Source organism: Bubalus bubalis, chromosome 6 (assembly GCF_019923935.1).
Source record: "Bubalus bubalis isolate 160015118507 breed Murrah chromosome 6, NDDB_SH_1, whole genome shotgun sequence".
NCBI lineage: Eukaryota > Metazoa > Chordata > Mammalia > Artiodactyla > Bovidae > Bubalus > Bubalus bubalis.
In genome coordinates this window covers 33,747,389-33,754,978 of record NC_059162.1, presented here as the reverse complement: position 1 = coordinate 33,754,978, position 7,590 = coordinate 33,747,389, and the positions used below count along the sequence as shown (strand labels likewise).

At 51.9% G+C, this 7,590-nt stretch overlaps 1 long non-coding RNA gene across 1 annotated transcript; it reads left to right on the top strand.

Annotated features, from left to right (window-relative positions):
• Nucleotides 1-223: 223 nt before the first annotated feature.
• On the top strand, nt 224-4,454 carry LOC123334030. The gene is made up of 2 exons (XR_006551764.2): nt 224-1,557; nt 1,675-4,454. It is a non-coding gene; the product is annotated as an uncharacterized LOC123334030 (long non-coding RNA).
• Nucleotides 4,455-7,590: the final 3,136 nt, after the last annotated feature.

The following is a 7,590-nucleotide window of genomic DNA, read 5'->3' as shown; positions in this document are numbered from 1 at the left end:
CAGAGGCTTTGGCTGTCCTGGGGAAGCAGCACTCTCCCTGTCCCCCATCCAGGTCTTGGCAGAGCCCAAGTGGGTATGTTGTGATGGGAACTTGCCAGAGCTCCAAGTCCAGCCCTGGCAGGCCTGCTGCCTCCTGTCCTCTGTCTTGGGGGTCTCTGGATTCCTCTTTCCCCAGAGAGGGTCAGGGCAGAGGGAGGCAGTATTCCTGCTGGGCCCATAGAGGAGGCTGAGGGCTGAGTGTACCCTGGCCGGCAGCCCAGGAAGCCTGAGTATGTAATTAAAAGATTGTATCTTCTTGCATCTGTCTCCAGGAACAAGGGCTCCCAGTGTTGTCCCTGTCCTGTGACCTTCGTCTGGGCATAGACCTGCTGCCTGGCTCTGATGTGTCCCTTTAGGCTGGGTGGGCAGATCCATTTCAGCTGGTTCTGTGCACAGAGAGGACAGACTCCTCTTCTCTCCTTCAGACCACCTAATAGCTGCCCCTCAGGAGGATGGACATGCCTCCCATCCATTTGGTAAAGCCTTTGCTGTTTGTATTAATAAATCACAGCCACATCCATACTGGCAGGATATCTACACAGAGCCACCAGCTAGTCAGCAGAGAGCCAAGCCTCAGATGTAACTCTGATGGGTGTTGCACCCTGACTCCCCTGCCGGGAGGACCATGGGCCTTAAGGATGAGGAGGGTGCAGGAGAAGAATCCTCTCCCCCAGCACTAGACAATGGCTTTGAGGGACCCACATGGTCATGGAACACTTTGGCCTTTGCATGTAAGACCATAAGAGATCAAGTCATCATGATCTCGGCAGCTCCAAACCATCCCACTTGCCAGCAGGAAGGGAGGCTGGTAAATGTGCCCAGTAGGGAAAAGAGGCCAGCTTCTGGAACACCAAGGGGAGGGAAGACAGGATAGACAATGGGGGAAGGTCAAGGGCTAGGAGCCTGGGTACCAGGGCAATGGGGAGAGCCTTTAAGGGGATGAGTTGGGGGCTGCCATGTGGCCCTGTCTTTCATCTTCTCTGTAGCTGGTCAGGAGTTAGGTTTGGCATGTGCTTCTTGGGCCTGATGGCCTGGGCACAGAGGCCAAGTGGGGCTGTGAGTGGCATGTGGAGAACAGTTAGGAGGTGTCAGTCAGAGTGGGGTCCACACACTTCATGGAAGAATTCTGAGCAGCTGGGACCAAAGCGCAGCCTGCCGTCGTCTGGGCCTGGGCCGGGCCTCACCTTCGCCTCAGTGGGAGAGCCAGTTTGGCTGGACAGTTGAGCAGGCGCAGAGAGCAGATGTGGCTGGTGCGAGTGCGGCTGGGGCAGCCGCCGGTCCTGTGGATGAGTCAGTCGCCTGGGTCCCGTGCCAGCACCAATGGCTTCCTGGGATTGGGACGAGGATTCAAGGAAGGGTGGGAGTGTGAGGGGGCTGGGAGGTGGGGAAGTGCGGCAGGAGCCAGTTCGGGGAGGCTGTGGCTTGAGATGCTCCAGGCCAGCCTGGGCTCTACCTCTACTTACAGTAAGAAGGCACAGCTTCAGAAGTCCGTTTGTGCACAGAGGCTGGGCAACCCAGGTTAACCCCTTCAATGCCAACTTTGTTACGCCCTGCTCCCCTGCCCCTGGCCCAAACCTCCAGGGGTGCCTCAAAGCAGGACTGGGAGGTCAAGCCTTCATTTCCTTTCTCTCTCAGGTCAACAGAACATTGGCTTCCGGCTCTCCCAGCCTGAGAATCCTGGAGCTACTCTTCATCTTGATGCTGTGGCCAGGAGCCAGCGCCCTCCTCTACACCTGCCCTCTCTGGTACACTCCATCTCTGCCAAGTGGCTCTGCAAAGAGGTTAAATAAGCAACCATGATCAGCTGGCTTTCCCAGAAAGGTAGCTGAAGGCCTGGGCTCCATCTGAGGAATGGATTCTAATGGTAGAATCCTGCAGTCGCTGCAGGTTGGGGCTGTCAGAGGCTCTGACACCAAGCTGGACAACAAGCTGGGGTAGCCTTCTCTTGGGGCTCCTTGGAGCTGTGTTCTGAGGGCCCCACATTGGAGGGGGCTGGCTCTCTAGAGCAGGGAGCTGGGGTGTGGGGCCTTGGTTCAAAGGAGGGAGGGCAGGAGGACCACTGGTGCCATTGTCTTTATTAAACGTGGGCCTCCAAAGGTCAGAGTGAGTCCCTGCTTCAGGCTTGGTTGCTCCCTTGGCTCCATCTGAGAGTGGGAGGGAGGCCTGATAGACCTTTCCTGGGGAGTCCCCTTTGCCTTTCTGGAAGTGGGGGACATGGACAGGGGTGAGGGAGAAGGTGGCTTTAGGGAGATTCCATGGTCAGTGGAAAAAAAAAACACCGAGATAGGAAAGATGACTGCATGAGATGTCTGTTTCCTGAGTAAAGCAAGCAGGAGTGGGTGGGGCTGAGGAGTTGCTGAGTAATGTCCTCCCGGGGGAGGGCCAGAAATGAGGAGGACATGTGACCCTTGGGTGGCTCAAGGGCCAGTGAAGTCACTTTTTCTCCTGACCTAGGCGTCTCCATTCTCTCAAGATGACTGGGTGCCCTCCTGATGCAAGCCCCTCTTAACAGACACATGATCAGACTCCCTGGACAGCCAACCTTCCTTCCTTCCCTTCTTCTCTCCCTACTTTCTTCCTTTCACCAGCAGCCACTGAGAACAAAGAGCAGGGCTTCTGTGCTGGTGGGGGGAGTGGAGGGCACACATCACAGATGGGTGATTCTCTCATGGTGGGTTAACATCAGAGCCTGCAGAAGTCCAGGGACAGAGAGATGTGGGGGCCTGCAGAGAGGGGGTGGCTCTGCTCAGTCATGATGGGAGGGCTTCACAGAGGAGGTGACATTTCCTAAAAAAAGGGTGGTGACTGGTTTCAAGGAGCAAATGGGAAAGAACCTTCTGGGCAAAGGGCAGGGGCCCACTTAGGTGAGGGTAACTAAAGGAGGCACAAGGAGGGAATGTTTGCAGGGTGATGAATGCTAGGATGTGAATAAGCAGGAGTGATTGCTTTAGGTGAGGAGGGAATCACCACCTATCACAACCTGTCATCTGGACTTGATGTCAGGTGAAGAGTGAGCAAGAATCTTGGTTTAATGTAGAATGTGAGGACCAGAATATGACAGGCCTGAGTTCCAGTCCAAGTTTTATTGCTTAGCTGCCAAGTTTGGGCTGAGCACTTAATATGCCTGAGCCTCAGTTTCCTCATCTGTACAATGGGATCACTGTGACTCTGGGGTTTCTATAAAAATCAGCTGTGACTGTGCTTTGCAAGCTGTCAATAGCTCTGCAAACTTGAGGCCTTCTTGGGGTAGCACCTCAGCAGGAGCCCATTTCTGCATTGACCTTTTGGGTTGCCATTTCCTGGGGAGTGGTCATAGATGGCTGCTCTCACCCAGGCTGGCTAGTGTTCAGGTAGAGGATGATGTTTTTTACTTTTACCATACTTTCCATGGGGTCAGTTTATTTGGGATCAGCTGCTGCCTTCCCAGAGTCTCAGGGGCCTGCTGTGAAGAGCTTGGGGGCAAAGGAACCAGAAGTCTGAATCTAGAACTGGAGGACTTTCTAGGTCTACTTCTGGTCTTTGGGTCATGAGGGCTGGGACAATGAGGCATGACAAGGCAGGGCCAGTGTAGGGTAGGGCAGGGCAGGATGCAGGACAGGGACCCTGTGGCAATGGGGCAGCAAGTGAGTGAAGCTAGGAGTGGGTTAGAGACATAGGGGAACTGTGGGGCTATGGAGGAAACAGTAGAGTGAGCAGCAGATGGAGAGACAGACAGAACTCTGTCCCTCCCTTGCCCCTCCCCCTCCCCACTCCCACCCCAGTCTCAGCATCCTCAGCTCTGGGGCTGCCTCTGGTGGGGAGGAAGGAAAGGGCCTGTTGATGCTTCTTCTTGTGGCGCCTGCCCCATGCTGTACTATGGTAGAGATTCAGTTCCCCATAAATCTGATGGGTCCCCCTCCATCAGCCTGGGCAGTAGCCCCAGTGATCTGTGACTCAGTAGTTCTTTGCCAGTGGGTGGGGCTCCAGCTGGCTACAGGGCTCAGGTCCCCCTAAGGCTGAAGCACTGCCTAAAGGCAGGTGGTCCTCAGCACCAGGACTGGCTCCGGCTCCCCCTCTAAGCCCCTCGTCTGCGCTTGTGGCCCTTGAGGTCCCTCAGTCAGCCATGCAGTAGTGCCAGGACAGGGCCGTGCCCAGTGACTCAGTCTGGCCCCATTGCACTGAGTAGGTGCCATAAATATTTGTTGAATGGAATTCTTGCCTCTGGCTGGGATTTTCCACTGCACCACATAGCTGTTCCCAGTTCTGTTGTGGGCCTAAGCCGCTTCTGTGTCTGCCTGCACACACGCCGTTCCTTTGCTTTCCTGCCATGCCCTGTCCCTCCTCAGACACCCCTTCAGATTGCTCCCCCAAACCTCCATCTCCCAGAGGTCCTCTCCTTCCCCTCCAGCCCCAGCCTCCCCTTGGCCCCATGTCTGTCTGGGAGCTCTGACAGCTGAGTGGTCTCTACTTTCTGCTCCTACATCGTTTGTCCCTCTTCCATGCATGCCCCAGTGGTTTGACTGAGGAGAACAGGCCGGGGCAGAATCTATCATGGCGTTTTGCAAGTGCCCATATGTGATAGAAGCACAGAGGGCCAGTGTCAGGCTGAGATGTGGGACAAAGACTTTGGGCTGGGGAGACAGAGATTTGGTCTGGGGAGAAAAAGTTTCCCTCATAGGCCAGGTGACCACACACCTTGGTTACCCAGGGCAGGTGTGGCTCAGGGCTGTCACCCTGGACTAATTATTTAACAGCACTATAGGTCCTTCAGCTGCCCTAAGCAGAGGGGCTGCCATGGGGCTCAGCGCATGGGAACTGAGCCCCTGTCATGCTTCCAGGGTCCAGCAGCTTCAATCCTCTTCCTTCTGAAAGACCAGGCTGAGCCTTCAGCCTCACCACCCAGGAACCATCACTCTCCTGACTGAACCAGGGTTTCCAGATGGAGGTGGGCTCGTGTGGCACACAGTACCAGGGCAGGCCGTGGGTAACTGCAGTGTGAATTGAAAGGGAGTGTGTGACAAGTGTATGAGCGTCAAAGAAGGTCAGGTAAGAAAGGAAGAGAACTTTGCAAGTCCTGAAGTTCCTATATTCACAGTAACAGGTTCTTAGTGATATGACTAAGCAGCACCGTGACAGGGAGCACATTATCACCTCCATCTCATAGATGCAGAACTGAAGCACAGACAGGTTAAATGATTTACCAGAGGTCACACAGCTAGTAAGCCAGACTTCAAACACCAGAGCCATGTTTTTATCTACTTTATTATAATGCCTCATATCTGGTGCTTAGTAACATCTACCATAGGATTTTGTGAAGGCAAAATAAGGCCAAATGTATGTTTGCTTTGTAAACTTGAGTTTTACAAGCATTAATGAACTATAGAGTATTTTTGAAATAGCTAACTATAGAGTAGAAAGAAAAAGTGTTTGCAAACTTCTCCCCAATTCATTGACTCAAAACTAACCATATGATTTCCCCCCCCTTCTTTCTCTCCTTTCCAGATGAATATTATAATTGAATTGCTCTGATGGTCAATTTTAGTCACTTGTTTTTGTGATTCATATCACAATTAAATCCAATCGACTTTTCCTCTAAAGTCTGTCTTAGCTGGGGGCTTCCCCAATGGCACAGAGATAAGGAATCTGCCTGTGATGCAGGAGCCATAAGGAGAGGTGGGTTCGCTCCCTGGGCCAAGAAGATCCCCTGGAGAAGGGAAAGGCTCCAGTATTCTTGTCTGGAGAATCCCATTGACAGAAGAGCCTAGCAGGCTACAGTCCATAGGGTTGCAGAGAGTCAGATATGACTGAAGAGACTGAGCGTGCATGCATGCACGTCTCTTAGCTGGAGCACCCCTTACCATTTTCTAGGTGTTATCCATAGCCAAGTCATCTTCACATTGAAGCTAACTTAGAACAGCAGCTGTCTAGCCAGCGTTCTGCTTCTGGCCACTCTTGTCTCATATCCATATCCATCCTTCCCGTAGCTGCCTGAATATTCAACATGGTTTTCACCATTCCCCCAAAGGGCCTACATTATAGCCAAAGAGATAAGGCAGGGCATAGAAGTAAGGCAGGAAATAGGAAGTAGGATAATGAAAAGAGAATTGGCCAGTTTTTCATTATTCACTGAGGATATAATTGCAAACCTAGAAAACGTGAGAGCATTCACTGAAAGGTAAATATTTTATGTGGCTCAAAAATAACAGTTGAGTACTTCCCTTGTGGTCCAGTGGTTAAGAATCCATCTGCCAATGCAGGGGACATGGTTTGATCCCTGGTCCCGGAAGTTTCCACTTGCTGCAGAGCAACTCAGCCTGGTGGGTCACAATTACTGAGCCCACCCTCTAGAGCCCACAAGTGACAACTACTGAGCCAGTGCGTGCCTTAGAGCCTGTGCTCCCCAACAAGAGAAGCCACCGCAATGAGAGGCCCACACACCACAACTAGAGAAAGTCCACGAGCAGCAACAAAGACCCAGAGCAGCCAGAAAAAAAATAAAGTAACAGTTGACACTTATGTAGAGCATACCCCATACCAGGCCCCCTTGCAAGTGCCTTACATGTGCTGCCTTGGAAGGGAACCAGTGTCCTTATTTTGTTGACAAGGAATCTAACTCAGGGAAGTTCAGTGGTTTGCCTCAAACCCAGGTGGTTTGGTCCCTGGGTCTGCTTTCTTGGCTACTCTGCCATTAACAACTTTCCTATGTACCAGCAATTACTTCATTCAAGATGTATTAGGAGGGTAAGATACAGACATAGTAGCCATCAGAGGTACTGGCATTTCCAACTTTGGCACCTCACTTTGTCACCTGTGTCCCATAGCAGCTGAGCTTGTGCCCAGAGTCTCACATAGCCTCTCACAATATAGTCACCAGCTTCTGGCCCTTATTCCACTAACACCAGGGCCCCACTCTCAGCCCAGGGAGCAAAAGGAGAGAAAAACTTCCCTAGCCATTCATCAGTCCTGTCCCTTCCTTAGTGAGAATACATTTGTCCACAGCAGCTTGGTTTGCAAAGTTGCAACTCTGCCTTCAGTAGACAAGTCAGAGTCTTCTCGAAATCACAGCTCCATTTTAGGAGAGGGCCCTTGGGACACAACATGACCATTTGGGGAGTTCTTGAACAAAACAATGGAGCACTCCAAAGTAATATTGCAGCCTTCCCTTTTTAAAAACGTATTTATTTTTAATTGAAGGATAATTGCTTTACAGTACTGTGTTGGTTTCTACCAAATATCAACATGAATCAGCCATAGACTTACCATGTCCCCCCACCGACTTGAACATCCCTCCCACCTTCTTCCACTTCTTATTAGACAGCAACGCCCTGAAGCTATGCTGGCAGGGCCCCCGAGAGCAGCAGTGACCTCTCAGTACCTCAAGACCCAGGGGAGGCATTGGTCACACCATCTTGATTTGCTAGTAAAGCGCATGTATTATGGTTTCCCTCACCCCCTTGGGAATTGCTCCAGGGCTGAGACAATATCTCCTCCACACTCGAATCATTTCTAAATTGTTGTTGTTCAGTTGCTCAGTCATGTATGACTCTTTGTGATCCTATGGACTGCAGCACA